Source organism: Triturus cristatus, chromosome 4_1, assembly GCF_964204655.1.
Source record: "Triturus cristatus chromosome 4_1, aTriCri1.1, whole genome shotgun sequence".
In the NCBI taxonomy this organism is placed as follows: domain Eukaryota; kingdom Metazoa; phylum Chordata; class Amphibia; order Caudata; family Salamandridae; genus Triturus; species Triturus cristatus.
The window spans coordinates 89,668,076-89,690,244 of record NC_140585.1 but is presented as its reverse complement, the minus strand read 5'-3'; the positions used below and the strand labels follow the sequence as shown (position 1 = coordinate 89,690,244).

Sequence of the window (22,169 nt, the reverse complement as noted above, 5' to 3'; positions counted from 1 at the left end):
TATCAACTGAACACAGGCAAGCTCTGGACTGATCTTGAAGATTCGCTTGAGTGCCATCAAGTTCAAGGATGAGCTGAGTGTTGAAATCAAAATACTGAATACAGTCAGCTAGCGGAGCGACATATATGATAAACAATATAGGGCTGGGGGAAAGTCGACTTGGGACCTCCCACAGGTTAGATTTAAAAGCTGAGCACAACTGAGCAAGCAAGACCATTTGTTTGAGCCTGGTTTATTCATACAGGGTGTAGTAGGGGTTGTGTCCTTCATACTATTACCCAGGAGTCTGTCCAGAAGGATATCATGTGATACGGTGTCAAAGGCTGCCGAAAGATCTAATAGAATAAGAGCTGCGAGCTGCCTGAATCCAGTGTTAATATAATTGGCGACCGAGCCCAGCCCAGTTCCAGAACTGAAGCTAGGATGACAACCGGACGGTTATGTATCAAACGGATGGTCTTCATTATAAGCTGTTTGTTGATAAAGCTTTCAGTCTAATTAGAGATTAGAAAAAGAAAAGTAATGGGAGAGTTGGAGCGGACCAAAGAGTCAGTGGTGGGACTCTGTATCAGTGGGACTATCAGGGCTCTTTCCCTTGAATCCCATGAATTTGTGATTCTAGGTGATGGAGAGGACGTACAGATGTCGGTGAGAACAGGCCTATGAGTCGAAGCCAAAGTTTTTCTGCGCAGAGATTTGAGGAGAACCTGTGGACATAGCTTTGAGCCTAGAAATAATGTTACCCAGGTTTACTTCAGTGAAGGATGTCAGAGAAGATTTGCCTGGATTGGAAAAGATTTGACTTGGTGTTCTGTCTGGTTTCCCAAAACAATTTAAGGAAAAGGATTAGAACTGTTGGCTTGACAAAACTTGACTGTCCTCGAAGAGAACATCCATGTTCAAGGGCTTGTGTGTCTAGTTAAAGAACGCATCTTCAATCAGGACACATGTAAACATGGCTTCCCCTCTTGCTTCAACGGCTTGGAACGTCTAGGAAAGACCCGACCCTTTTTGCCATGTTAACTCAATGCTAAGACGTTCTCCTGGATAGACTATTGCAACTTCTGTACCCGGGACTTCCTGAGACCAACGGGTTGAAAATGTTGTGGTCCAGAGAGAAGTGCGCTGAAAAAATGTGATCCTATTTCAGAAGCGAGAAGGACATTCTATGAATTACTAGTAAGACAGGGGGTCCCGTGAGAAGTTGACCTGGTATATACTGTCCACTAGTTATAGTGGGCACCTTGCGCCAGTCCAAACAACCCCTTATTTATGATAGGTTAAAGACAACCTTTATTGAAAGCTATCCTAGTGGTAGCTATGGAGAGCAGCCTTCAGGCTATGTATTGAAGGAATGTAAAGCAGCTTGTTTTACCAGTCTATAATCTCTTGAATGACCAAATGAAAGGGAACCACACCAGGTATATATATAAGATATATGTATTTATTACTAAACACACCCCTCTAGTCTCTTTATGAGGCTAGAAGCAAAAGCACCTAAGTTACCCTTCAAATATTACAGTACAATAGCACAAATACACGTCAGGCCCTAGGGGCGAGCCAAACCGGATACTAAAATAGTGGTATAAGAACCACGACTTAACTAGACACAAGGCCTAGAGCCTGTTGAATCGCTGGGACCCCAAGGAACCACCCAAGGTAGTGACACAGGGGACCCACAGGGGCCGTGTGCAGTGTGAGAACACAGCCGCGAGCTCCCGCTAGCTTCTATGAGGAAAGTTGCGGTTAGATTTTTAAATATTAGGGACAGTTAGAAATGGACTAGGACCAAACCCTCTTGGACTTAGGCAGTTCTAGGTTCAACACCCACGGGAGCACCGGAGTACTCGAGTTACCTCACCCAGGGAAGCCGGGTGCATAGGTGTCAAATGGTGTCGGGTCGCGTCGTCGTTTTCAATGGAAGCTGGCGAAGAAGTGCTGCTGCCGGGAAGATGCGAAGTGTCCGAAGAGTTCCAAGCCTGGATCAAAGATGTGAAGAACCTGAAAGCAGAGGGGACAGAGTCTGGGTCACTTGCCAGTGACCAGCTGCACGATAGACGAATGCCCACCGATGTTGGGTGTTTCAGGTGAAGAAGATGAAGCTTAACTCTTCAGCCACGAGGACCAGGAGGCATCGAGGATGACCAAGAGCTGGATTCGAGCTGTCCCACGAAGGATGTCGAGTGCTGCGGCGTCGGTGCCTGTATTGGACCCAACAAGCCTTGGCAACAGCAACCCACGTAGAAAGGAGAAAGATGCTTCGGTGCAGACTAGCAAGGTCTGAGGAACTCATCACGCAGTGAGGAGTCAGGCCATGTCTGGAGCAACCAGGGAAGCCCAAGGAAAATCAGAGTTTCCTACACAGGGACCCACCAGTCGGCAGACAAGGGATCGCGAAGGGACCTTGAGAGGAATCACAAAATGGTGGCCCATGAGTCACTCGGGGTACTAGGCCGACAATCTTCTGGTGGATTCTCTACTCGGGGTGTGGTCTACAAGTAACCCAATGCACAGCCTCAGGGGACGTCGAGAAGCTGATGCACTTGCAAATGGCACAGGTCCAGGGGTTCCGGTTCCACGTCACTCACGAGGGCTGCGTGTCTCAGCTTTGCTGGGGACTTGGGTCAGCTTCTGAGAAGTCTGGAAATCCTCTTCCTGGGCTGCAGGTACTTCAGAGTCTGTGAGGAGCTTCAGAGATGCAGACGGGCAAATGCTTCATTGGTATCTGCCAAGCAGGGGAGTCACTCCTTCACCCCAAAGGAGATTTCTTCAGTCCTCTAATCTTGAGTAGAGCGTCGAAGTTCCAGGATTCAGTTGCAGAGTTTCGTCTAGGGATGACTAAAGTCCTGTTGCTAGTGGTTCCTTACTTATACCTAAGAAAGGGGTTGGACTAACCCTGGGGACCCACCTATGGAAGGGTTTGAAAAGAGGGGTGCCTACACCCATTTCCTTTGTCCAGTTTCGCGCCAGAGCAGGGGCTGGTAGCCCATGCACCGGTTTGAACTGGACTATGCACAGGGACACCAAATGTGCCCCCAGTGCAGACTTCAAAGCACTCTTGGAATGCTCCCACCCAGCCCTAATACACTAAAGCCTGTCTGGGAGGTGGTTACACCTCCCTGTGACAGGAAACCTATTGTCCAGGCCTCCCCTGCCGGAGTTTCGGTTAGCAGCAGGAGGCCAGACTCGTGGCTGTGGCTGCAGCATCCATTTTGTGATGCCAGGGCTCGTTTAAACTGGTACCGGGTATACCGGTGCTGTCATGTCTCTCCCTCTAGAAGGGTGGGATCATACTCCCACACCAGTTACTGGTGTGGGGGTATGATTCCAAGGTGTTTGACACCAAACACGACATGTTTCCATGCAGCCAGTCCAAAGTTAGCATTTACCGTTTAGCTATAATTCACTTAAGACTAAATGGTCAGGCTGCACTACTGACAAACCCGGAGGATAGATTCCGAACGCTCAGAGGGGTTTAGCTCATGCCTGGGCACACTCTCACATATAACCAAGCACCCTGCCTTCAGGATTGGTAAGGCCTGCCATAGGGGTGACTGATAGGTTTCTATGTGCAGTGATAGGTGAGATATAGTGAACCTATATCTCTGTAAGGGGTGCATGCACCACCTTACCTAGGCTGCAGTAGCAGACCTGTGGTGTCATTTTGGAGGGCTTCCCAGGGGTGGCATCAAACATGCTTCAGCCCGTTAGGCCCCTGGGGTACCTATGCCCTGGGTACATGGTATACCATATACTAGGGACTTATAAGGGCACCTCAGGATCCAATCTGTTATGTACCTAGAGTACATGGAATCAGTTTAGAGAGGAAGCAGCTAGACTGGGGTCCTGAATAGCAAGGCCCCAGCCAGACTAAGGTCGAAAAACAGTGAAACATCAGCAAAAAGTGGGGGTAACCATAAGAGGCAGATCCTACTCTCCTACAGGTCCCTTTCAAGACCTTCTGCCTAATGCACTAGTTCTGCTAATATCTTGAGGGCTCTTTTTCATTGGTATGTATATTTCTGCATAACAAACCCAGACTTCTGCGCTCGAGCTCCCTCTAGCTTCTACACATTGTGGGCCCGATTCACAGAGCTAACTTAAGACAAAATCCTAAACTTACTACCATTTTGGTATTCACAGAAGGCACTTACTCATTTTGGTATTCACAGAAGGCACTTACTCATTGATGAGTAAGTGCTTTCTGTGAATACCATTGATGAGTAAGTGCCTTCTGTGAATACCAAAATGAGTAAGTGCCTTCTGTGAATACCAAAATGGTAGTATGTCTTAAGTTAGTTCTGTGAATCGGGCCCTGTTTGTTTTAAGGACCAGGGGTTGGGATCCCGCTCAAGGGTCGGGATGAAGGCCCTGACCTCTGGGAGATGTAAGAGATGCGCCTCGGACCATCCAGGATCATTTTGCTTTACGGAAAGCTAGGGTTGTTTTCTTGTACTCTGGATGGTCGTCTTCTGTGTCTCCTCTTTGTTGATCTTTTTTGTCAGGTTTTTAGATGTTTAGCTGTTCTGCTCTCACCAAGAGCCCCCCTGGGGTGAACTCGGCGCTCCACAAGCAACAATTCAAATACAATCATTTTGATAGTGGGGCATGCCATATTGCAAATCCAATTTGATTGAATTCCCGACATGGCATTTTTGATAATATGTTCAAAAATGCGATTTTGATCAATGTCGTCAGCGTTGTCATGGGGGCACGTCATTCAAGTGTCGTCATACTTCACTCCTGCCTGCTGGAAGATTCATCATTTGTTCCCTTTTTCCTACGCTTTCTTCTGCGGGAAGAACTCTCGAGTCTTGTGGAGGGGGTCCAGCCTGCTCCCCCAACCTCACCCGGTGTAAGTCGGGTTGCGACAGACCGCTAAACGTTCAGCAATAAATACCTAAACCTCGCAACCGTCTGTGCTACGTAATCAGTAACTAGTAAAAGAAATCTGTGAAGCTTGTCCCGCGGGGGGGGGGGAGGGGGGGGGTTCACGTGAGACAGTCCTGGCGCAGGTCATTACGTATGTCAGTTACTCTTTCCATGAACTGAGCCCCTGTGTCGGTGACGCCGCTCGCAGACTTTGGTCAGAGGGTGGTACCGTCGTGCCGCGGCTCTCCGGCTCTCTGGCACTCACAGCAGCTGCGGCAGACGGACCACCGGCTCCCGCGAGGCCCGGACACAAGGTACAGGTGCTTCGGGGAAGCTCCCTGGTTTTAATAGATTGCTCCTTGTTGGGATCAGACTCGGGGGGGGGGGGGGCGGAGAGGGGAGTCACTCAAGGAGACAGAGCAGGGTAATATCCCCCTTATTTATCGAGGTGTCCCCCTTCTCCCCTCCTTTTCACCTCTCTCTCCAGCAGGGGAGATCTACAAAGGATGTCTTTATAGGCATTTACTCCTTGTGACCCAATAAAAACTTCCCCTGAGAACGCTTAATGTTATTAAAAAGGAGACCTCTACCTTTCTGCCCTAAGACTGGAAGATGCTTTCATTTTTTATGTTTTTATGATCAGCTAGTAATTACTGAGTCCCCGAAGAATGTGCGAAGGGGTCACGTGACCCGCTGTACTTTATGCGGTTGATAGAAGAGGAAACACAAGCATTCTAGTTTTCATTATTCTGACGTTTTGGTGGCGAGAAGTGAGCCGAGAAACGAAATTCTAGTTGCTTGACTGGGGAAGGATAGTAAATGCATTGCATGCTTCAGTCTATACGTCTCTGTTGTTTAGGTAAACATGCATACATTTTGAGAGTGATGGTTGACACCTTCATGTTTATTGTGTATACCTGTCCCATTTTTAAACAAAACCCAGCTGGTTCGTGCGTACCTGTTCCCCAGTCCAGAGACACTTATGCGCTACAGAGTAGCAGGATGCAACATTGCAAGGAAACGTGATTGAGTTTTGACATATACATCTCATCACCCAGCATGCAACCCACTGAGCTACCTGGGACGTGAGGGTACACGCAGACCTCAGAAGCAGGCAGGGTAACTCAATGGGGCAATATAACTGAGAGTTAGCGAATAATTACCAAGCAGATGCCTGCAGCAGGAGCTGAACCTGCTGAGCTGACACATGGACTGGAATGAGTGCATTTGTGCTATGTCGGGTACAGACCATCCGACCGGGGGGTTCAGAGTTCTTATCTGATCAACCCCAGGACCCCCCAGGCATCACCGAAGCTGTTCTAGTTTTTAATCCCGTATAGAGAGTTCCTTATATTTGACAGAATTTGTGAATGGTAATTTAAACTGAACTACCTCTATGGAATCAGTGCACGTTGTTGATGTTTCCCAACTTAAAGCTACCGATTGTATCCACCATAGAAGCATGACATGACGAGCCAGCCCGCTAAGGACTCGAAGCAGTTAGTTATACAGATCTCTGCAGTAGGTGCATTAGCCCTGAGATGTTCCACCTTCAAAGAAGGATGTGATTCCATTTAAATCCAGTCACAAGTACTGTCTGGGTGCGTCACCCTTCAAGCATCAGAGGCGTTTACAGCGACAGGTGTGTGCATTGAGACAGCTCAGAGGGCATCGCTGGGCACTAATGCTAGTGCCCACCGCCAGCCAGGGCAGAGGTGCATAGTGAGAGTGCGTCGAATCTCTCGGTATTGGGAGAGCGTGAACGCTGCCCCTCTCGGTGCACGTGCAGGGCGTGGTGAAGGGTTCTCTGCCAGGCGCTCTCCGCCCTGTAGGCGCTATAAACCTATCTTTTAAGGACATAGACAACCTTTGGGAACGAAAACAGACAAAATGTGCCTGAAATTCTTAGAAGAGACAGAGAAGGGCTGTGATAGTGGCCTAACACAGGGCAGGAGAGAGGAGGACTGAGATAGTGGTACAGCTTAGGTCAGGACAGAGGACTGAGGTAGTGGTCCATCACAGGTCAGGACAGTGGAGGGCTCAGATAGTGTTCCATCACAGGTCAGGACAGTGGAGGGCTCGGATAGTGTTCTATCACAGGTCAGGACAGTGGAGGGCTCAGATAGTGTTCCATCACAGGTCAGGACAGTGGAGGGCTCAGACAGTGGTCTACCATAGGTCAGGACAGATGAGGTCTCAGATAGTGGTCCATCCCAGGTCAAGACAGAGGAGGACTGAGATAGTGTCCCATCGCAGGTCAGGACAGAGGAGGACTGGGATAGTGTTCCATCACAGGTCAGGACAGTGGAGGGCTCAGACAGTGGTCTACCATAGGTCAGGACAGATGAGGTCTCAGATAGTGGTCCATCCCAGGTCAAGACAGAAGAGGACTGAGATAGTGGTCCATCACAGGTCAAAACAGAGGAGGGCTGAGATAGTGTCCCATCGCAGGTCAGGACAGAGGAGGACTGAGATAGTGCTCCATCATAGGTCAGGACAGAGGAGGACTGAGATAGTGTCCCATCGCAGGTCAGGACAGTGGAGGGCTCAGACAGTGGTCTACCATAGGTCAGGACAGATGAGGTCTCAGATAGTGGTCCATCCCAGGTCAAGACAGAGGAGGACTGAGATAGTGGTCCATCACAGGTCAGAACAGAGGAGGGCATAGGTGAGGACAGAGTAGGACTGAGATAGTGCTCCATCATAGGTCAGGACAGAGGAGGACTGAGATAGTGGTCCATCACAGGTCAAAACAGAGGAGGGCTGAGATAGTGGTCCTTCACAAGTCAGGACAGAGGAGGACTGAGATAGTGTCCCATCGCAGGTCAGGACAGTGGAGAGCTCAGATAGTGTTCCATCACAGGTCAAGACAGTGGAGGGCTCAGATAGTGGTCTATCATAGGTCAGGACAAAGGAGAACTGAGATAGTGGCCAATCACAGCTCAGGATATAGGAGGACAGTGAGAGCCAGATTGATGTCTCAGTAGTGAGATTGTGGAACATGACAGCAGAGGATGTATGCGTACCGTGAGAGCCACATGGGTATGATAGGATGTTGATAGTGGTGCGTGACTGGTCATGATGGAGGTGCACTGCGAGAGCTATTTGGATGCCGCACAGTTGTGTTAGTGGTGCACAAGCACATGAGCACCACTTCCAGCTCTGGAGGTGTTTGGGAACTCAAAGCAGAGAAAGTCCTGAGGAGCAGAGAAGTCTTGATAGGGTGCACGAGCACAGGAGCACCACTTCCAGCCCTGGAGGTGTTTGGGAACTCAAAGTAGAGAAAGTCCTGAGGAGCAGAGAAGTCTTGATAGGGTGCACGAGCACAGGAGCACCACTTCCAGCCCTGGAGGTGTTTGGGGACTCAAAGCAGAGAAAGCCCTGAGGAGCAGGGAAGTCTTGATGGGGTGCACGAGCACAGGAGCACCACTTCCAGCCCTGGAGGTGTTTGGGAACTCAAAGTAGAGAAAGTCCTGAGGATCAGAGAAGTCTTGATAGGGTGCACGAGCACAGGAGCACCACTTCCAGCCCTGGAGGTGTTTGGGGACTCAAAGCAGAGAAAGCCCTGAGGAGCAGGGAAGTCTTGATGGGGTGCACGAGCACAGGAGCACCACTTCCAGCCCTGGAGGTGTTTGGGAACTCAAAGTAGAGAAAGTCCTGAGGATCAGAGAAGTCTTGATAGGGTGCACGAGCACAGGAGCACCACTTCCAGCTCTGGAGGTGTTTGGGAACTCAAAGCAGAGAAAGCCCTGAGGAACAGAGAAGTCTTGATAGGGTGCACGAGCACAGGAGCACCACTTCCAGCTCTGGAGGTGTTTGGGAACTCAAAGCAGAGAAAGTCCTGAGGAGCAGAGAAGTCTTGATAGGGTGCACGAGCACAGGAGCACCACTTCCAGCTCTGGAGGTGTTTGGGAACTCAAAGCAGAGAAAGTCCTGAGGAGCAGAGAAGTCTTGATAGGGTGCACGAGCACAGGAGCACCACTTCCAGCTCTGGAGGTGTTTGGGGACTCAAAGTAAAAGAAAGCCCTGAGGAACAGATGACTCTAGAGAGGGTGCACGATGTAAGGTTTCTGTAAATACGTTTTGGCTGATCATCAGAACCCTGAACCAGAGAGTTTAACTTGTGCTGATTGAGTCTGCACGGATTGAAACTGTTAAAGTTGTTTAGTTTGGACGTCCCAGGGCAGCAACAGAGGCGCAACATCCCTTTAAAGTTAAATAGGGCAGAATTTGTGTAACTTTTTCATCGAGAATTCCCTGAATCAAATTGTTGTACATCTGCCCCTAGTGCCTGGGCCGCAGTGTGTCTGGAGCCTGGACAAGCCGCAGTCTCAAGTGCCATAAAAAGGCCAGGTAGCCCAACACAGCAGGGTGTCCTTTGCAGACTGACGCAATAGATGATTCTGCACCTCTCTTACAATGGTGTGCGTGCGTGCGTGCGTGTGTGCGCGTGTACTAACTTTCAAGGTCAGTCTGTTAAACATGTTTGCAGCCTTCACCTTTGCCCCCATTCGTTGTAATATAGGACCAGACACTGAAGCAAGGAATGGAAGACATGCTCAAAGAAATGAAACGCACCACGGGAATAAACACCAGGGGGCAGATTTATGACGACTGGCGCATCCCTGCATATCAGCAGGGATGCGCCAGTTATTATGCGCCACAGCTGCGCCACCATGGATGCGCCGCATTTATAATGCGGCGCACCATGGGGTAAAAACGGCACAGATGCGTGACGCATCTGTGCCGAAAAGTGGCGCATTGCTGGAGTTGCGTCGCAAGCGCGACGCAGCTCCAGCAATGATCTGGGGGGCCCTATCTGTACAATGCTGCGTCAATCCTTACGCCTGCTTCAAGCAGGCGCAGGGTTTTGACGCAGCATGGGCCTAAAAGTGACTGAGTGAAATCTTGTAGATTTCACTCAGCCACTTTTAGGAGGCGTTCCTGCGCCGGAACGCCCCCACCTGCCCTGGAACGCCTACATGTGGCGCAGGGCTTTACAACGTGACGCATCTGGGAGATGCGTCACGTTTGTAAATGCCCTGCACCATGGCGCAGGATTTGCGCCGCTGCTGCGTCACAAAAGTAACGCAACGGCGGCGCAAAAGTGCCGCAAGTGCAACATAAATCTGCCCCCAGAGCTACGGGGTGAAATGCAACGGAGATGTGAGGCTCAGGAGTAACACAAGAATGGTCTTATTCTATATGGTATAGAGCAGACCTAGCTTCAAGGAGCAGCGCAGCACGATAAGGAACTTGTTTTCAGCAGAAATATTTCAAACATAAGAGGCTGTATGTAGGAGAGTATGGTGTGTGAGGCTTCGCTGGCTCGGGTGATGCCCCGGTTACTTGCTGGTAGTCCATCCCGTCCTCGTCACAGTCATAACAGATGGGGCGACGACATCTCACAGCAGGAAGCAAGCAGAAGGAACATTGTAAGGTAGCCCCACCCACCCCACCCGGCCGCCTTAAAGGGGGCGGGGACTTCTGGCTCCTCCTTATACATCCAATCCCATCGTTAAAGGACTGAAAGGAGGGAGGGCGGGGCGGGGTCTATGTAATGATTGTGACCAGGACAAGATGGACAATGAAGAATAGCGGTAAGTAACTAGGGCAACTACCCCATCGCCCCTTGTCCTCCTCCCAGTCATACCAGATGAGGTAAACCAAAGCCGAAGTCTACGACCCATCCCAAACAGAACAGAGTCTTAACAGTGCAATACAACAAACTTTAATGTATGCATGCACAAATAAAAACAGGTTCACACTCCTCCAGTGTAATGCTGAACTCACATGCCTGTTTCCAAATTTGGCGGAGAACCGGAAACAGAATTAAGAAGATAATGTTTCATGACAGTGTGCTCTGGAGCCCAGGGGCTAGCGCAGCAGGTTTCTTGACTCGATACCCCCTGGAACTCCCGGAGGTAATGGCCATCCTTCTTGCGGACCCCTCCTGGACAGGAAGATCTGAAGTGACGCCCTGTGACGCCGAGAGGACAGTAGACGTGATCTGTCTGCTGAGAGTCACTGAAGAAGCCTTCGTACCCCTCCCAGATGCCCACAAGTCACAAACAAGGTGTCAGTCTGTCTGTACTCCTACGACCCGTCAACATTAGTCAAAAAGGCTCCTTTGACATCTGGTGTATTCAACAACTGATACCGCACTGCCAGGGGCAGGAAAAAAAGAAGGAAGGAAGAATCATTTCTTGAGACTCATGACGTCCTGTGAGGCTGGTTAGGGGGTCGCAGATGCGAGTAGCAGGTGTAGCAGAGAGCAAGTTAGAGGTCGCAGCTGCGACCCCTAACAAGCCTGAAATTACATCCACGATGAAAGGTAGAGTTGACCTTAGGAACAATAGTAGGGTCAGGTTTCAAAACAACTGCAGCATCTCAGAGACTTCAATTCCCCAATCCTATGAGCTGATGGAATGGAAACTAGGAAGAAGACGTGAAACGATATAAGCTGCAGGTCAACACTCTCCAGGGGCCCAAAAGAATGAAATGACATCGCCTTTCATACTGTAGGAAGGTCACAAGAAGGGAAAATAGGATTCTTTCCAGGTCTACTCATTGCAAAGCTGTAAAAAAACATAGAATTAAGAGAGAACTTTAGATATAAAGGCTCCCGAAAATCCCTTTCTAAAAGCCTTGATAGCAAACCTCTAACACTAAAGTGTTGAAACCGAAAGGTTTAAGTGAAAACAATCCAAAAGAAATTGTAACATTGAAAGGGAATTACAAGCAGGTGCAGACAGATTAGAAAAGTATCATGTGTCAAAAAACGTCTGATGCTTTGGACAGGATTTCAAAGAGGAAGGTCTCTTAAACCTCTGCCACACCTCCACCAAGGACAAAGATACACTTTTTGGTAAAAGATTGGAAATTTCAACGTCCAAACGGATAGAGTGAGTTGAAGCTGAAAAGAAGAGAAGAAACTTTGGTGGGAGGAGTAGGGAATATCAGAAGTACCCAAAGAGACCAAATTACTGGGGATTTCAGAAGGAAAAACCAAGACCTCCTTGGCAAAATTGGGACTACCACTATCAGCTCTCCTTACTCCAGTTGGAACTTGGAGATACCTTTCTGGATCAACAGAAAGAGAGAGTAAACAGAGTAGACCCCTCTGCCATTTCATCACCAATGAGTTCACTGTTGGTCCTTGAGGCAAACAGATCCAGGGAGGGCCTTCCGAAACATTTGCAAATTTCTGAAGAGTCAATATGGACATAGTCAGATCTTGAGAGTACAGAAATTTCCTGATCAAAGTGTCTGTAACATTGTTGATTACCATGATATGGACTGTTGACAAATTGGAAACACACAGAAAGAAGTAGGGAAATAAATAAAATATAAAATGTATGAAGAGGTCGGAGAATAGTGGCACGTGCTCCCTGTGAGAAAAGTGCGCCACTCACAAAATTGTGACATGCTTCATCATCGGGTGTGCTAAAGACACCCCTGCGCAGACCAACGCCTGGGGTGGAGAAAAAGGGAGGGGAAGACAATACAGACAATTATATTCTTGGGATCGCCGAAGAAACAGTGCAGCCAGTGAGGGTTAACTCTAGCTCAGATATGTACCCATTCACAATTTTATTCCGGGGCCATCTGGCTAGGTTTAAAAACGTGCAGGATGGAAATGAAAGGAGAAAATTAATGTTCCTTCACCCCTCCTTACTGCCAAGGTGTCGACATGTTTCTGCTGTCAAAGGTTTGCCCAAAAAAGGTCACTCCGGCATACATCAGGACTGTTCGTGACCCAAAAAGGAGGTCCCCTCCGATCCTACCTCCGGCATCTGTGGAATATTAATCCTAGCAATGCAAAGGTATCTTGATCCACACACAGTCCATGTTCTGTGAAATAAGAAAATACAGGGGAAAGGATAATCACTCAATCACCCAAAAACAAACCTAAAGGAAGGTTTACAGGGTAAGATAGTATCTAGCCCTTGTATGCTTAGTTATAACAACAATCAACACGCAACACAAGGAACGCTCATAGGTGCTGTTCAAATTTAATACAAGGATTCAGTTCCAATTGGATTCAGTCATTCAATGTGAGGGAATGCCCACATAGAAATGACCACAAGTCACCTTCCAGGAAACCACCTGTTCAAACATCCAGTCCTCATTAGTGCTGGGTAAAAAGGGAGATCACTCACTGAGTTTCATAAATTGAGTCTCTAGAAATAGCGAGGTGTTGTGAGTGACCCCCTGCAGTCAAACTCTAAAGGAGACAAACACATATATATATATACATATGTTTTAGATGTTATCAATCTGCTAAATCGCTGGCAAATGTGATTGCGGAGAAAAAAATAAATGAATAAACTCTTTGGCACACTGTCGAAAAACTCACAGAGTATGCGGATAGCGGTTTCAGAAAATGGACATGACAGGATTAGAATGGAAATGTTTCTGAGGCGGGTATATACAATCTGGATCCCAAAAGGTTTCGCATGGGAGTATGTGTCAGCCAAATATTGTGCCAAGACAGTATAAGGCTATTATGCGAGCCCCTGTAAAAGAATAAGTGGAAATGTATCTGTTCTCGAGAGTACTCTCATATGTTGACCCCAAATGGGTCCTAACAAAGTAAGAACTTGGGGGCATAATATCAAGGTCCGGCGTTAAAATTATCGCCGCTTTATCGGCAGAAAACTGCCGCTAAAGCAGGCAATAATGGGCTTGATAATATGCCGTAGAGAATTTCCATAGAAGCCCATGTTCACACCAGACCATGGGCTTCTATTGGAATTCTCAATTTCTAAATAGTTTAATGTTTTAAATAATAATAGAATGTTTTTTAACATAAATGTTATGTCATTGGTATATATATATATATATATATATATTGTGTATATATATATTCACTGAAAAAACCATAGGTTTCACACGTTATAGTTAGCGGAAATTTTACTGATAAAAAACCAGTGAAATTCCCCCGTTATAGTTAGTGCAGGCAACTATAACTCACGCGACCGCAATCCTCTGCTGATGCTAATACTGTATTTAGACACTTATTTGCCCATGTCTTCTTCCATACATTTTTAGCTATACATATATTACAAATATATTTTTTTCATAAAGACACATATGTCATCAGCAGAAGATTGCGGTCGCGTGAGTTATAGTTGCCTGCACTAACTATAACGGGGGAATTTCACTGGTTTTTTATCAGTAAAATTTCCGCTAACTATAACATGTGTGAAACCTATGGTTTTTTCAGTGAATTTGCAAGGTTTTTTAAATGCTAATTCCTAACTATAACGTGTGTGAAACCTATGGTTTTTTCAGTGAATTTGTACGGTTTTTTAAATGCTAAGTTACTTTACGCCATTCGTGGCGTGCGCGCCCACTTAACGCAGTTCGCGCACCGCGTGCCCACGTTACGCTAGATGGGCCATGTACGCACGATGCGCTTCGCGCACCGTGCGCACATGGAGGACATATGATGCACTTCGTTTTGAAAGGTAATATTTTAATTTTTCGTAATTTTTATAAGCCATGCACAAATGGTGCCCTTCGGGCACCATTTGCACACGGGGTGAGTGTGGATAATTTTTTCTTTTATTATTTTTGTTTAAAATATTATAGTTTATCACACCTCTTATAAGCCATGCACAATTGGTGGCCTGCGGCCACCAATTGCACACGGGGTGGGGAGAGTGTGGATAGTTTTTTTTTTATTATTATTTTTTACCGTACGCGTACGGTAAGCGTAATCGGCGAAATTAGCGAAAAAAAAAAAAATCAGTTTTTGGCCTTGGGGGATCTTTGGGGACTCCCTCAACATGGCTATGTGTGTGGGAGCTGTCTAAACAGCCCCTTTACATGTTTTCTGGCTTTATTTTAAAACCTAACTCTCAGTGCGAGAGAGAAAATGGCGGCCGCCGCTTCCTGGTTTCGGCCGATTCGAATGTTTACTAAGATCTAAGAGCCAATCAGAATCGCGCTCGCGCACACCACCGTACGCGTACGGTAAGCGTACCGTAAGCGCACCGTAAGCTGGCTCATATATATATATTGATTTAAAGGCTATTTTCTCAGAATCTACTGAACAGATTTACACCAAACCTACAAAAGGCACTTCCTTGACCTGAGGACTACCTCTCTGCCAAATTTCTAGTAATTCTGTTCAGCCGTTCGGGCTGTAGCCCTGTCTAAAGGTCCTATGGAAAAATGCATGGGAAAAACGTGTTTTGGGACCCCCCTTTTATCTCAGCCCCCGCTTGACGAATCCCCCCGAGACTTTCAGGGTAGGAGCGGAGCGTAGCGCCCCACCTATTTTGAAAAATTCGCGAGGATTCGTCGACCGGCGCCAAAGTTATTCAAAATAGAATGTTGAGGATTTCCTATGGAAACGTGGTCCTAACTATAACTACCTACTGGCGACCGCCAGTAGGTAATATATATATATATATATATATATATATATATATACATATATATTTATTTATTTGTTACATATCAAATTAAAATTAATAGTTTATTAATTGTTTTACAGTAAATATATATAATAATTATTATATAGGTGTTTACATTTTTTAAGTTAAGTTTATTTGTTATATTCTTTTAAATATATATGAAATCTATTTATTTTAAAAAATGTTTTTATTATTTAATATATTTAATATTTATTATTTTATTTTATATATATTATATAAAAACGATATTTTGTACATTTATATTTATGACACCGATATTTTTTTCTCGATGTTTTTGTACTTACCAATATAAATATAGGATGCCGATATTTCTGACATCGATATTTATGATTCGATACTGTTGTATGACGATGTTTTGGGTGTTGACGTTTTGTCAGTGAACCCCTCTGAGGCACCAGATCTAAAGAAAATATCTTACAGGACTTTTCTGTAATTTAGCATTTCCCAAATGTGGGTGCAGTCAATTATTGGTTTAAAATGGACACTATGGGAGATGGGTTTGAGTGCGAGATCGAGCCATATTGGAATTGTAGGGGCACTCTAGGTGCCTTCAATAGGGATTTTATACATTTGTTTCCTGTATATATTGCTTCTCACCTTTACGAGAACCCATAGGTCAGCCCTACAGAGGGCTACACTTGCTGCCTTAGCCCTATACATTAATAGGATCGGGGATGTAGGGAAAAAGTAGAAATGTTTTGTAGTTCTTAGTAGAGCCACTGTTCTATGTTCAATCATAAGTTGGCTCTTAGTTATTTCTGGTACCCATTTGTTAGAATCTGACGAACAGATACCCAAATAGTCGAACTCGTCCACTCTCTTTAGAGTGAGGGATAGTTCCTTTAAACAAATTTTGAGGATTGAAAACCAATATTTTTGACTTGCTAGCAGTAATTTCAAGCCGCATATAGAGCAGAATGATCGAAGAGCCATATTTATCTAGATGTAAGCAACACAGCATTACACTTTGCTGTGCTGGGTGACATGGAAAGGGCAATCATTAGCTGTTTTTATCACAATGCAGCACATTTCTGCCTTTTCCTAGTCTGGGCGCACAATGTGCTGCCTAGCATCAACACAGGCACTCTTGCACACTGGAGAAAGGGTGCCTGTGTTACAAACAGGATTGTTTTTGTGCAGGAAGGGGCATTTTCCTGCACAAAAACATTCTACTGATTCAATGAAGATATTTCCCTTTGTTACGTCTTCCCTGGGAAGGCATAGCATTTAGGCACATTCCCAGATCTACCAATAATGGTAAATCTGGGAATGCATCAAAGTCCATGGGAGTTGTGTGGGAACACCAACGCAACACCCATGGAACGTCTCCCCGGGGCAGTGATTTGGTATGTGTTGCATTAATTCTGGTTCATCATGCCACTCAGGGCCACGCAAACTGGCCTTGCGTGCCTTGATAAATTGCATTTTGGGGTTTCGTCGCATGCAGCACGTGGATGCGTGGTGCAAATGTGACATAACCCCTTGATAAATAGGGCCGTAAATCTTTCAAGTAATACTCAAAGGCCAATTGGAGGTTTTGTCCGCAATAAAGTGTTGTCAGCATATAAAAGAACAAGAACTATATGACCAGCGATACATGGGGAATCATTAATGCATTCTAACAGAAAAGGAATTGCATTGTATATGTACAGCAAGAATTCTGTAGATGTGAGTAAGCAAACGTGCATAACCCTTCTTCTAAAGGGCATTTTATCACTTAATTTACCTTGCATAGTAGAGTTTTCCCCAAGGGACAAGGTCCACAGCAGCCTTTAAATTGACAAAGACAACATCGAGATGTCCTGAAGGCAAGTAAACAGTTTTCTGTTTGACTGTAAAGAAACAGAAAACCTGATCAAGAGTTCTAACTCTCGGCCTAAATCCCACCTGCAGATGAGAAAGCATTTGTTTTTCTTTGATCCAGAAAGGCTTTGTCCAACACCTGCTTGCAGAACTTTTTTTGAAAATGACCAATGAAACTCATTGGCCCCTAATTCCAGGGGCAGGTATAGGAACCAGTGGCGGCTGGCACGGATGGGGGTTGGCGAGTTGGGAGGGTGAATGTAAAAACAAACGTTACTTTATTGCCACCACATCTCTCAAGTCTCTCCTCCCTGTCAGGACTCGACCGGAACAGGGACTAGGAAGCACCCAGGCTCTCCTGACCAATCACAACACTGCAATGCAGCGTTGTGATTGGTCTGAGCACCGTAAGCACAAGGCAGCACACATGTAAAAATCAAAAACGAGGAGAAAAATGTATTTCTGCTTTTTTTGCCAACTTAAGACCAGGTTTTCCTTGGTCAATTGTGGCGCTGCCTCCTATTTACACTGCCCTTGTAAATAGGAGGCAGCGGCAAAATCAATGGGTGTTGCGGTGGAACGCCCAGCGCAACACCCACTGCCCACCCCTTTCACGCTGTGCATAGCATGAAAGGGGACCTTATTTACAAGGCAGCTTTAAGCCACATTAAGTGGCTTAACGCTGCCTTGAAAATAAGGCAAGGCCCCTATCGCCACCACAACTTCGTAAAAAGTGACGTTGTGGTGGCGATAGTGGCTTTTACATATGCCCCTATATGCCTTAAAAAAGGCAAATTTGTGACAGGATTCACATCTCCTTAGGTAGGACCTGAAACAATTCCAGTATTAATTACCTACATGCACCTGGAAATCCGGGCGGCTGGTGGAATTTTCAACTGGTGAGGCGTAAGCAGAATGAATCAACGTATGCGAGCGAGCCCGACAGCAATAAGGGAGGTTCAGGGGGGTTCTCCCCGTGAAGATTTTTTTTTTGAAATTGTCATCTTTATGATGCAATTTTCAGGACTATTTCTGTGATATATGGACTAAAAATTCAGTTCTTCTAGGCATTCATAGAAGAAAACTCATACATTATTTCAGGGAATTTATGGGTTGCCAAGCTAGTCTGACTTCTGAAGAGGGCTAGAGTACTAGGCAAGACTGCTTTGGCTCTACCCTTTCCAATAGAAAACACTAGTTAGCGATGTGAACAAGTTCAATGGACAAATCTATATATATACAATATAGCGAGCTATTTCAATGGTCCCACAAAAGAAACCCATTCAAAAGAAACTCATATTTCCCAGGACACACTAGACTCCGAGCTAATCAATGGGTCTGGCATTCACAAATCGGCTATACACTACAGGTACCCTCGATCCCGTGCAGTAATCGTTTCCTTCCTCTAAGTGAAATTCTGTGTTCTAAGTTAGAACACAGAGGCTCTGCTTTTGATGAGAACAACGAGGAATGGCATAACCCTAGGGTGTGCCGTGAAGTGCAAAAGCTAGTGTGTGCTACTCAACATAGAATAAACTGAGGGGTGCATCGCATGATAAAGCATAAACCGAGGGAGCACCATTAATCCCAGCATGAACCAAAATGTGCACTGGTCATCATTGCACATATCAATGGGTATCAGTATTGGTCAAGGAATAAACCCAAGGGTAGTACCATTTATCAATGCATACATGCAAGGGGAAGCGCAGTTCATTAAAGGTACACCACTCATCAAAGCATAAGCCCAGTGGTACACCACTCATCAAAGCATAAGCCCAGTGGTACACCACTCATCAAAGCGTAAGCCCAGTGGTACACCACTCATCAAAGTGTAAACCCGGAGGTACACCACTCATTAAAGCATAAGCCCAGTGGTACACCACTCATCAAAGCAGAAGCCCAGTGGTACACCACTCATTAAAGCATAAGCCCAGTGGTGCACCACTCATCAAAGTGTAAACCCGGAGGTACACCACTCATCAAAGCATAAGCCCAGTGGTACACCACTCATCAAAGCAGAAGCCCAGTGGTACACCACTCATCAAAGCAGAAGCCCAGTGGTACACCACTCATCAAAGCATAGGCCCAGTGGTGCACCACTCATCAAAGTGTAAACCCGGAGGTACACCACTCATCAAAGCAGAAGCCCAGTGGTACACCACTCATCAAAACATAGGCCCAGTGGTGCACCACTCATAAAAACATAGGCCCAGTGGTGCACCACTCATCAAAGTGTAAACCCAGTGGTAGCGCCATTCATTAAAGCATAAATGCAGAGGTAGCACTTTTCATTAAAGAATAAACCCAATGTTTGCATCATTCATTAAAGCATAAACCTAGGGGTTGTACCCTTGTGTCCAAAGCATAAACCAATGGGTAACGCCATTCAACAAAGCATACAACTTAAAAGTAGTGTCATTCATCAAAGCATAAACCTAGGGGTAGCACAGTTCTTTAAAGCATAAACCGAGGGGTTGCCCAATCACTGACACATAAACTGTGGTGCTGCGCCAGTCATTGAAACATAAACCAGGGGGTGATGCTATTCGATAAAGCATGAACCGAGGGGTACACTGATTATTAAAGCATACACTGAGGAATACACCAATGATCTCAGCATAAACTGAGGTGTGTGCCAAAATTATCTTAGTTTATACCGAAGGAAAAGTCATCATCAGCATCGATGAAGCTCATGTCAACATCCATCTCATATTAATGAAGGGGTGCGCCATTCAATTTTGCATAACATGAAGAAAGTGCCATTCATCATACTGTAAATGAAGGGTTTACCACCCAGGTGTGTCCGTCATCATTGCATAAATCAAGGAATGCACCAGTAATGAAAGCATAAGCCTGTGAGTGCTCTCATCATAGCTTAACCTGAGAGGTGTGACATCGCATAAAACACAGGCATGCCAATCATCATAGCATAGACTGAGAGATCGCCAATCATTATAACCCAAACCCTTATCGGCCATGTATCATTTTTAGAAATTTCTGCATAGCCGGGTGAGCATACCCACACTGATAATGAGCTGGAGTACCACCGTGCGTGCAAGATCCTACAACCAGATTCTTGTGAAAGTCTTCAGCACAGACACCTGCTTGCATAGAACTTAACCTGGCCTGTGTAACCTGCCTCGCGCTGGCAGACAATTATTGCTTTCTGTAAACAGACGTAGGCTCGACCCAGTTTTGATTCTAAAAACCAGGCCAAGCAGACATGAACTGAAAGAAACCGTCCCAGTGAGTCACTGCGCTGTCATCTTTTTGCCACACACTCACGCACCAGACACAAGCACATACGAAAAAGCGCCACGGTCCACAGCACACAGAAAGTCATACAGGCACTTGGAAAATCTTTAACATGGGGCAAGCTCTTGACCACACCAAAAAATCGCATGCAGACAAAAAACACACTCACAGACGCATTCGCACATGTATGCACCTATGCATTACATACTCACGTGCAAATGTTCACATAGACGTATACTAATTCACTTAGGCTTTTAACTGCACGCACCACAGGAAATCAAGCTCACAGAATTATACTGGGCATCCATCGAAACAGGAGAAAGGATAAAAGGCCTTGGGAATGTAGAATCTCTACTAAACACTTACCATAAAAATAAGATAATAATATTCTTTTTGAAGCCCGTGGTTGTCCTGAACTTTTCCAAAATGTGTGGGGCAAATGGTTCAACCTAATTCCCTAAGAGGGTTGCGGATGTGTTGGCTTCATGTCCCTTACGGGCATTACTTTACCCTGCTGTATGCCTTATGCTCCTTTATCCATAGTTGTGTGGCTGTCGACCCTCGTCTTAGTGTATTTGATTCTGCTACCAATGTACTGTTTTGGTGTGATTTTAACTCAATAAAATTGATTATCAAAAAAAAAATAATAAGATAACAATAGCTCACGGCACTTTCTGTTATTACTCGGTGCCTAATGTTATGGCATAATATTCTATCGTATAGTAAGATGTACACTAAAAAGCCATTTTTGGGTCACAAAACCTGCGGCTTACAATATCTTAAAGTTTGCAATTGCAACATTTGCACATCTGGCGCTACTTTTCTTTCAAAGTATCTTTTATTTTAGGAGATGTTCCTTCAAAGATAGCCTAAAGGGATCACTTTTACTAAAATGATGCATAAGGCAGATTTTTTTATTGCAATCATCGTGACAGGTTAAAAGTAAAAAAGGACGCCAGAGGACATATATTTGTCCTTATATTTAATTAATGGGCTTCTTTATTTTATGTAAATTAAAAAAAACATAGGAAAACATATCAGATTCCTATTTGAAGGCATCTGAAAAGAGCAAGCGGAATTTGAAGTAGGTTTCACCTAATATGCAAAGTTGTCTCTCCATACATCCATAATAGAAATATCAAAGTTATGCGGACTGAAAGGGTGATTAAGAATCGGGATAGTTCAACAACCTTGGCTCCTGTTTGTATAGTCTTTGTGTTTGGAAAAATAAGGGTATATTCATATAGGAAAATACTACACATGAGCTCGTATTTAAGGATTCATAAATACCACTCCAAAATAATTTACATCAGCAGTTCGGGAAATATTTGCAATTTTTCTAAATCTGGAAATATGGGCCATGTTTTCGTAAGTGATGTGTAATGAATAGCAAGTTTCAGTCAGGATTTGTTTCTCACAAATGATTGGAACGACCACAAATTTGGGAGAATTGCTCACTTGTTTCTAATTTAAACTAAAGGCCCTTAACAGCTTCCCTGTGTTTGCGACCCAAAAGAAGAGTGGGAGATGGTTGAGTTCTTGTTGGTATGCATAGCACGCTGGGGGATTCACATCGAAAAGGCTCTGTCTGCAATTAGTTCCTTTACTTCAAAGTGCAACAGAATTACACAGGCGTGTCTGTTCACGCGCCGTGCGTGCCATTTAAGACATGAGAGCTTTTTACAATAATCAGATGCAGGCTACAACGAGGGAGTTTCCGTGCCTTCCATGCGTTCTCCGTTCTACTCTACCTTTCCCTCCTCAACATCATTTTTAATCAACTCTATTTTA

At 45.5% G+C, this 22,169-nt stretch overlaps 1 protein-coding gene across 1 annotated transcript in view; it reads left to right on the top strand.

Annotated features, from left to right (window-relative positions):
* Positions 1–5,034: 5,034 nt before the first annotated feature.
* Positions 5,035–22,169, top strand: part of LOC146839627 (acyl-coenzyme A amino acid N-acyltransferase 2-like) — a 118,053-nt gene continuing 100,918 nt past the window's right edge. Inside the window, exon 1 of the mRNA XM_085651712.1 lies at positions 5,035–5,186. The gene's annotated coding sequence lies outside the window, so the exon portion shown is untranslated. The remainder of the gene's footprint in view (positions 5,187–22,169) is intronic.